Source organism: Diuraphis noxia, unplaced genomic scaffold, assembly GCF_037042655.1.
Source record: "Diuraphis noxia isolate RWA-SAM2 unplaced genomic scaffold, SU_Dnox_SAM2 contig0001, whole genome shotgun sequence".
Classification (NCBI taxonomy): Eukaryota; Metazoa; Arthropoda; class Insecta; order Hemiptera; family Aphididae; genus Diuraphis; species Diuraphis noxia.
The window spans coordinates 47,014,538-47,024,854 of NW_028301711.1; the positions used below are offsets into that span (position 1 = coordinate 47,014,538).

General features: G+C 26.9%; 1 pseudogene across 1 annotated transcript in view; it reads right to left on the reverse strand.

Annotated features, from left to right (window-relative positions):
- LOC107170610 (NFX1-type zinc finger-containing protein 1-like) overlaps window positions 1-9,357 on the reverse strand; it is a 62,931-nt pseudogene extending 53,574 nt beyond the window's left edge. Inside the window, exons 1-14 of the transcript XR_016190988.1 lie at window positions 7,523-9,357; window positions 7,382-7,465; window positions 7,051-7,321; window positions 6,837-6,980; window positions 6,343-6,619; window positions 6,074-6,275; window positions 5,861-6,008; window positions 5,626-5,778; window positions 5,297-5,557; window positions 4,983-5,242; window positions 4,513-4,678; window positions 4,324-4,435; window positions 3,918-4,135; window positions 1,863-2,026 (exon numbers count right to left, since the gene is read on the reverse strand). The product of XR_016190988.1 is annotated as an NFX1-type zinc finger-containing protein 1-like (transcript). The remainder of the gene's footprint in view (window positions 1-1,862; window positions 2,027-3,917; window positions 4,136-4,323; window positions 4,436-4,512; window positions 4,679-4,982; window positions 5,243-5,296; window positions 5,558-5,625; window positions 5,779-5,860; window positions 6,009-6,073; window positions 6,276-6,342; window positions 6,620-6,836; window positions 6,981-7,050; window positions 7,322-7,381; window positions 7,466-7,522) is intronic.
- Window positions 9,358-10,317: the final 960 nt, after the last annotated feature.

Here is a 10,317-nt window from a genome sequence, read left to right on the forward strand (position 1 = left end):
ATAAAAAATTTTGCGTTTATAACTAAGGATTAAAAATACAACACTAAGTTTTCCATAAGTTTTCCTTCGAGTAGCTATAGAGAAATCTCGAAGCGTCATTATAGGAAAAATTATAGGTGCGTTTGAATTTTAAATTTTTACGAAATAGCGTTCCGATAACGATTTTAAATATTTGTTAGTATTCAAAAAGTATAAGTCGTATATACTTGAACATTTTATCAGTTATTTAGATTGACATTTTCTTTACATGATTTAATTTTAAAAATATTTTGACTTTTTTTAAAAAATATTTATAGATAACTGAAATTTTCAATTTTTCTGAAAATTTTTTTTTGAAGTGTCGATAAAAATTTTTTGGCCCAATCAAAATACTTGAAAATTTAATACAAAGTTCCCCATAAGTTATTCTTATAGTGATTAAAAAATTATATGAATACATAGCCACAGTTTTTTTTTATAAGCGTTTATAGTTCAAATTTTTACGAAATCTGTAGAAAATGCGAAAATTGGCAAGTAATTATGAAGCTGAAAAATCATAAAAATTTTTGTGTTTACAACTTAGGATTAAGAATACACTCTAAGTTTTCCATAAGTTTTTCTTTGAGTAGCTATAGAGAAATCTCGAAGCGTCATCATAGGAAAAATTTGAGGTGCGTTTGAATTTTAAATTTTTAGGAAATAGCGTTCCGATAACGATTTTAAATATTTGTTAGGTTTGAAAATGTAATACAAGATTCCTTACAAATTTGTAATAGGAATTATAGGAAAAATGTTTTGAGCGTTCGAGTTTTAAATTTTTATGAAATCGCGTAATGATAACGATTTATCCTCAAACCAGGTATTCGTATATATAAGGTATTATGAATTATGATAACTACACTAATTGATTAACCATGCCTTATGCAAAATGTGTCTTAATTGAAAAATAAAATATTTGTTTCAAAATAGAATATTATATGACAATATTTAAATATAATATATCCTAGACTGACAAATCATCTCCGTTCAGAATCGTTTTTCGTATACAATGATACCCATCATTGCATTCAAATTTAATCCCACCCATTACAGTATAACCTACTGAACAGCAGAGCGACATCCACGACTTACCCGCTTTTTTTTTTTTTTTGAGGAAACAATATTTGCTTAGTCAAATCATACAATAAATATTAAAGCATTGGAAACCGGTTTTCTACGGCATCCTTTTAATTGTCATGCATTTTGTATTTTTGTACGTAATAAGTAATTATTGTCATTACATCATAATTGTACCTCTTAAAATTAAAAATATTATTTAATAATTATTGCACAATTAATGTTCATTATTTTCAATTATCATGTTACAGACAGCTTCAAATATACAATATTTACTTGCACTTGAATTGTAAAATGCTTTAATTGAGTTTAATAAATAAGGACACTTCTCAGTAGGTTTGAAACACAACACATCACCTTTCTTTAAAACGATTATGCTCTGTCATAACCATCAAATGCATATGCCATATATTATATAAATTGAATTATTTTTTTCAAATATAAAATTCCTTTGGTAATTGTAAGTTTTCAGTTGAATAAATCCGACTGTCAATTTTACTTTTCCCAGGTTTCACAAAAAAATATATTAGGTATCGGTAGTTGGGGTAGAATAGTTAATGAGTTAATATCTTCACTAACAGCAATAACTGTTTATTAGACAATTATAAATTGATTTCAGTATTTATAATCATAGTACCCACCCACATATTATGGTCTATCTCTATAGCTTTCTTTACTGTAAAATTAGATTTTTCCAATTATCTTGATATAGCATGCAAATTAATCATGTTTTATTTTTTAATTTGCTTAAAATAACTGTTGATTACCTGTAAATTGAATTGTTTCATCAAATATGATTGATATTTAATGTAATTAGGTACATATAAGTCATATTATATATAAGTCAAATATTTCTTCATCATTTTGGTTCATCCATTTTGTTAAAGCTTCAGATTCTACAGTGTGTCCACAATCTTCTAAGTAAACAAATCTAAAAAATATCACATCAACATTAAATTAGGCATAGAAAAATCACACCTGAAGGAAATATATTTTATTATTTATTATTTTAACAGTTCTGTAACATGATCTATATTTATAATAATAATAATAATATAATATAATTCAGTGATATAGCCAAAGGCGTTAGGTTAGATGTTAAAATATACTTCTTAGCATCTTAGCAGTGATTATTTATAAAACATATTTATGTTTTAGATTCTGAGCGGAGCGATGCATTATTTAACAATGACTTGTGTTTTTTTATTTTTATTTTTTTTGTGTCAGTGTACATGATAAGTTGTTGAAATAATGCTTTGATTTTAAACTTTAGTAGCTTTTCTGGTGTGAAAGAAAATCTAGTAAGTACTAGTTTGAAGAGGGCAAATTTCCTAATTTTCAAAAGCATCGGAAAAACGACCAAATATTAATGTAAAACGAGAATTTTTACGCAAAATAAGTTTTAACAAAATCGATTTTTGATATTGGTATAACTCTAAAACAAATTACCATAAATAGGTACATGAAATTTTCACTGAATGTTTATATTGGCATTTTGTATACTTGGTAACATTTTCAAAATATTTCAAATCCTTGTAATAAAATGTTATTCATTGGGTCAAAAAATTTGAAAAAATATATAAGGTTCCCCATATTTTAATATAATAGAAGTTGGAAAATATTAAAAATTACATAGGCACGTTTTTATTTTTTATATAACCGTTTAAAGTTAACATTTTGACAACATTTACAAATTATTTAATTATTCAAAATTTATAAGACATTCAAATTTTATAACTAAGGCTTGAAATTTCAAGAGTATACTTAAACAGTGAAACCCGTCTATAACGGACTCCTTCTATAGTTCTATTACGGACACGGACACTAATATTTTACTCGACAATTTCATAACGGACAAAAATACATACATACTATGTGATAAGAAACGCAATTAGGACATTAAGTTAAAACACGGATTACGACCAATTACATTATCCATATATACATAATCCTTAATTATCCATCACGAGTTGGAAATTACCAAATTATCGAAGCACAAAAAACAAACATCAATAGAATCATTTTTTAAGAAATAATTAATAAATTTATATGTAATGTGTATAATATATAAAACATATTAATACAGATTATACCTAATACATATATTATAATATAAAAAACAATACAAATGTACGTACAAATTGTCATTTTTAAAACATTGAAACCTGTCTACAACGGACACCTGTCAATAACGGACAATTATTTTGGTCCCGCGACTGTCCGTTATATACTGGTTTCACTGTATTATAGTTTATATTCTAATTGTAAAAGTTAATGTAGTTAATGACTTATACTAATATAACTTTATATTTTTTTATGGTATATTGTATGTATATACTATGAATGTCTAAGTGAGTCAGGTACATAATGAATATGATTTGATTAATTTGGAATTTATATAATTTTTTTGGAAATAATGACAATATAATTGATTTAGTATAAAATATCCTAGACTGACAAACCGTCTCCGCTCAGAATCATTTTTCCTATACAATGATATAATATAATTTAATTTTAATTTAATACCATCCATTATAGTAAACCACTTGTAACCTTCTGTACAGTAGATGAGTGATACCCTCTTACCCGTTTTTTAAATTTATATTTGTTTTCTTATTAATATGGAAATTGATAACTACTATAGTGTTTAAAAACTAAATAAAGCTCTCCACATGCAACATTTAAATTTACGATTACACAATTCCTTAGAAAAAATTTTAACTTCAAACTAGATAAAATTATATGACATATAACTATGATGTTAAATAATTAATAATAGAGTAAAAAAAAAAAAATTCTCATAATTATTTCTGCCAATTTACCTTGCATTTGGTTCATCTTTATTGCCAAAAACTATTGTAGTAACTTGATCTTTTTGACAAATACGATATAGAGGAGGACACGGTTCGCCACAATAACCTATACAATCATGACCACAATTCAATTTTAACTTGCAAGGCTCATAACAAGGTCTTCGATTGCATAATTCAAAGCATTTTCTGGTAGATTTTAAATGTTGGCACTTCCATTCACAGTTTTCCTGTTTATAAAACCAATAAAATATAAATTATGATTATAAGGTTTAAATATTTTCAATGGGATGCATTTTAATTCATCCACCCACATCCATAATATTACCAACATAAAATTTATCACAGATCGTAGAAATTAAAATTAAAAAAAGGAGAATCTCATTTATTTTAATTTTATTAGGATATTAGTTACTACCTTGCATTGTACACATTGATTACCACATAGTTGAGTACATCGAGAATGCACACAAGAATAGATGCATTTTTGATTACAAGGTGGACATCGTTCTTTACAGGGGAATTTGCATCTGTTAAAATAAAATATCATATTTAGTTATGATTACAAATAAATTCATAGGTTTAAAATAAAATGGTTTACACATACGTATGATTACATGGATTTATCTTATTGCAAATTTCACTGCAAGGTATATGTATACGTCCTTGCTTACATTCTCCGCATGTGCCCAAACAAGTGTCATTGCAATTTAATTTTTGTAAACAATGTTCACGGCATTTATCAAGAAGATATTGGCTGTCCATTCTGAACTCTATAATACATATTGTTTTTACTTTTAACTAAAATAACTAATTTACAGAATACTACTATTAAAGACCAAAAATACGATGGTTTGTTATGATTAAACATTATTGCTGAACCAAGGTTGCTTTAAAAATATTCTTATAAACAGTACTGAAATAAATTCATTGTGATATACTTATATAAAAATATAAAATTAAAACAGTAATGATAACAATAAAAACTATTTAAAAAAAAAATCATGAAATGTGTTCCATTCACCAATTAAAAAAAAAATACCATTAAAATAGTATGAAGATGATGGAATATATTACCTTTATCTTTATCACAACATAAAACCCAAACACTGTTATGCCCGCAAGCGAGTTTACTATTTTTTTGCAATACTATTTCCTCATAATCTTTAGTGCTACTGCAATACTATTTCCTCACAATCTTTAGTGCTACATAAATTCTTACACATGTGCCCACAATCTAAAATTCTGTTACATATTTCAGTGCAAAGCTTACGTTCAGGCAAAGTTTTACACTTCAATGTGGTTGAATGTCTGCATTCCAGTATAACTTTTTTTACCTGAAAAATATAAATATAAATAAAAAAAAGGACACAATAAAATATTTAACTTACTTGATTTTCACAAGGTCTACATTTTTCAAAGCATTTAGATTGACACTTATGGAGGCATGTTAATTGACGGTCACATGGAAGAATACATTTAATCTCATCAATATTTAATCCACAAGGCACATTATTCTTTGAATGCCCACAGGGCAGAACTTTCCTAACTTTAACAGTACACAATGAGCAGTCTTCATAACACATTTTTTGACATTTGTGACTTAGAGAGCACATTTTGTTTATATTTTCACAAGGTTTTATGCATTTATACTATGGATATGTTTTTAAAAGTACAATATTAAAATATAAAACAATTTTTTTTTTAAAACTAAAATTACGTTCTCATGTTCTGGATCATCATTCTCATGACAATTTCTATCGCAAGCATGTCCACAATCTAAACGATCTATGGATTTATATGAACAGATGGGATTTTTGTCATGACATTTTTTTAAAACTGTATGATCACATATATCTAGGACAGCTTCTACCTAAATTAGAATTTTTATAAGAACAATTATGTAATTAAAATAATACACTATGAGTCTATGAAAAAATTTTAAATAACCCAACCATTTCTTCACACAGATAAGTAATAATATCAACAAAACATTGTAACGTCAATTCGTGGCCACAAGGTAACTCTCTGTTCATTAGCACAAGACAATCTCCACAATCCATATAACATGTTTTCTTACAAGGATGATTATAATCACAGAACCTATTACACATATTAATACCTTAATAAAATGATCTTAAAGAAAATAATAAATAAAAATATTATACTTGTCACATGGCTCCATGCATTTCAATTCTAAATGCTCACGGTCATAAGAATGACATAAACTTGAACAATAATGACCACATAATAGTAATGATTTACATAACATTGAACAACCACGTCCCATAATAATATTGAAATCTTCACTTTTTGCAACCTTTGTTGTAATTCCAGAATGAATGGCACATTCCAAAGTCAATTCATCTCCTTAACATGTAGATACATTTTTATTTAATCCATAAAAATAAAAATAATTACAACATTTTATAATTACCATATGAACCCTGATTTATTAATGTTTCTTATATTTGTTTCCACAAATTACCAGAATTGTACAAATTGTCCATATTACCCATTATGTAAAGTCCATATTTAGCTCTTGACAATGCAACACATATTCTGTTCTCAGTTTTCAAAAATCCTACATTCCCCTTTTCATTACTTCTAACAGTTCTAACTAGTGATAGTAATATTATATCACTTTCTTCTCCTTGATAATTATCTACCACTGTGATCTTCATCCCTTCTAATATTGAATGTTTTTTTCTTAACTTAAAATATATTATACAATAAATAAGTCATACTTTAATTTAAACAGCGATAAAATTATAATTTAATCAAATTATTAACTGTTTATATTGTTTTTTTATGTTAAATTATATTTATATTATAATTTTAAAAAAAAAATGAAATAAATAATTATTAGTATTGTAAAAAAATCATAAAAATATCCAATTGTCATGATTGAAAAAAAGTATATCAACTTACCGAACGAATTGGAAATAATTGACCACTGTAAGTCGTTAATATTGTCACTTGATCAGTTTTATATCCTTGTAATATTAAATGCCTGGCAAACATAATTAAAAATTTAGCTTCATGTTCATTACTTTTGCTTGAAATTTCCTCAACCTAAATGGTCATCAAATTATATTAACTGAAATACATCTTGAAATAAAATAGCCATGGATATAACATATACTTCGTTTTCATACATATTATGATTCATGAAATATACATCTTTTGTAACACCACGAATATGTTCTCTATTGTAAACAGAAATATGGTTCTTCAATTCATCATATATTGATGGAGTTATAAAAGATGCTACTTCAGGCGCATTCTATGTTGTTCACCTAACGTGTAACAAGGTACATCATTATTGACCATACGTTAAAACAACGAAATATCAAAATTAAAATCTTTTGCCAATTTATAAACTGCATTACTAGGACGTAGTTGCTTGTGGTCACCTTTGAAATGAAAAAAAATATTAATAATATTTTTGCATTTGGTTAATTATAATTACCTACCAATTAATATTAGATGTTGACAATGACTTGTTAAAGGTGAAACAATGTGTGCTTCCAAAACTTCAGCAGCTTCCTCAACAACCACTGAAAATTAATTTTTAACATAAAATTGGTTGAAAAATTAATTTAAAATATTCTTACCAATTGGTGAGTCTAATCCTTCAAGCATTATTCTGTGTTTAGCTGCACCAGTAGTAGTCAATGCTATTACATGCATTTTATTTAAAAGCTCTATATTTTCTAACTCTCTTAATTCAGCATATTACTTATAAACTTGAGTATATTTTTGTTCACAATTTATTATTTTAGGATCAAACAATTTTTTTGTTTCTTTTACCCAACGGAAATACAAAAACCATCCTTGTCTCATGTTTAATGCATATATATTTTTCATTGTTCTTGGTAGTTCAATATTAGTATCAATTAAATTCAACATATGTTCAAAATAATCATGTATATTTTCCATGACACTAAAGTTGAATTTGGTTTCTTCAGATTGATTAAAGAAATTTAAATCCAAATTTGATAGATTCTATAATCGAATACTTTCCTGAAGTAGTTCTTTGCAAGCATTTTTTATGTCGTCTAATGTTATACTATAAATTACAATATCTTTATTATGATGATGTTCAAAATCTAAGTAATCTGGTTCATATCGCTTTTCTTCATCATCATCTATAACCAATCCTTTTGGTATGTCTAACAATTGTTCTGAATGATAAACCCTATTAATCAATTCATTGCTAATTCCAGTTATAAACCCGATTGGGTTTACACTAAAATAATCAAAATCTTGAAATAACCAAGATAGAAGGTCTAAAGTAGTTTTAAAAACATTATGGTATTGTTTAGGCATTCCATTTTTCAATAATGATAACTCTAATATTCCTGCATTGTATGATACAACTTCACTACATTTCTTAAAATATTTTATATCCTCCATAGTAGTTTTGACTTGGTTCCTAATATTTTGAAGACCTCTATTGGTTGTAATGGATCTTCTGTACATACGAGATATATTTCTTAAACTGTATTCTTCTATTACTTTTGACTTTGATTGACCTCCAATTCTAATAACTTTATTGGTAAAACTCAATATTCCTTCCATAAATTGGTCTAAAGCATGATTTGTATAACAAACAACTAAAATTGTTTTGGTGAGAAATCGCTTCTTATATAAATTACTTATAAGTGTTTTCATAATTTTCAAACCAATGAATGTTTTTCCAGTACCTGGTGGCCCTTGGATAACTGTAAATTCTTGAGTTAATGCTGCTCTAAATGCTCCAAATTGCATTTCATCAAGTCCTAGTTGTTCTTTAGAGGGCCAATTACTTTTACTCAGAACTTAGAATTCGAATAAATTATCAATTTCATAGTAAGTGAGTTCAGGTAACTTATCAATATAATATGGATAGTCTACCTCAGAACAAGCTGATATTATATACTTTTCCATAGGGAAATTATGGCAGTTAATATTTTTGAGAACTTCCATTGAACATTTATATGGTTCAAAAAATACTTCACTTTCTACCATGGTGGCATGGTCAGAGGTGCATTAAATAGAGGTTTTGCATCATCTAATAGTTCCACAATTATTTTACTTTGTTTCAAAAGTTCAATCTTTCGCTCCAAAACAATACCCAAAAAAAAAAGTTTTAAAATCATTTTCAGAAAATAGTAATGAAGAACAAAACATAAATCGTTTTGCCATTTCCCAGTTGATCCTTAATCTATTTATTTTTTTCAAAGTTTACCAGGTAACCATATTTATCACGAACAAATTCACCTTTTTTTTTCAAATTCAATGTCACGGTAAATGCGGATATTATTTTTTTTTTTCGACGTTGATGGCGTTCATCATTTATTGTATCTTTATAAAATTGTATACCTTATCGTAGTGGAGCAATAAAATCTTCACGTAAAAGTCGAAATTGAACATCTAAATAGTGTTCTACATTCTGATGACCTCCTTTTGAGATATGATTTAACCGTGCAAATTCGGCCGATTAAACTACGATTAACTTTAATCAGAGGCGGTACAATCTATATTCTATGGTACAACTGGCCCTAAGCATCGCGCGCCGTATCAGCGGTCAGAACTAGTTACGCTCCGCGTAGTTCATAAAACCGCCGAGCGCTGCTAGTCAGACGGGCTAGATTTTAGATTCTGAACAATGTGATGAATGTATTGATTTTAAAATGTTTTTTTTTGTGTCTGTGTACAGCATAACTAGTCGAAATAATGCTTCGATTTCAAACTTTGGAGGTGGTTTCCGATGTAAAAGTGAAGATCCTTGGTGTATTATAGAGGTCAAAAGTAAAAATTTTCCAACAGTTTTCAAAAAAATCGAGAAAAACAAAAAAAAAAAAATGACAGAAAAACGGGAATTTTTACGCAAAATCAGTTTTCGACCAAATCGATTTTTTATATGGTTGTAATTCAAAAACCAATCACTGTAAATACTTGAAATTTTCACCAAATGCTTATGTTATTGTTATCTATATACAGTTTAATTTTCAAAAATGTTTGATTTTTTTGAGTTATTTATAGACCACTGAAATTTTCAATTTTTGTGAGAATTTTTTTTGAAGTGTCGATAAAAAAATGTTGAACGACCAAAAAAACTTGAAAATTTAATGTCATGAAACTGCTAGGTGTATGCCCAGCTGTAAGTACAAATCATCACCTCGGTGTTGTAGTAAGCAACTTAAGCTTATTTGTATATATTTTATATAACCATTATATATAATGCCAAGTGCTCACAAGAATTCAATTACAGTTATTTATGATATATTAATATGAGTAAGTGTTGAACTTAATGATTATAATATATGATTTAATGAATAGTAGAGTTATTATGATAATTAAATGTTATATTTTTGGCAAAAACAACTGTACTTATGTATATTAGTATACTTATTTTAAATTATTT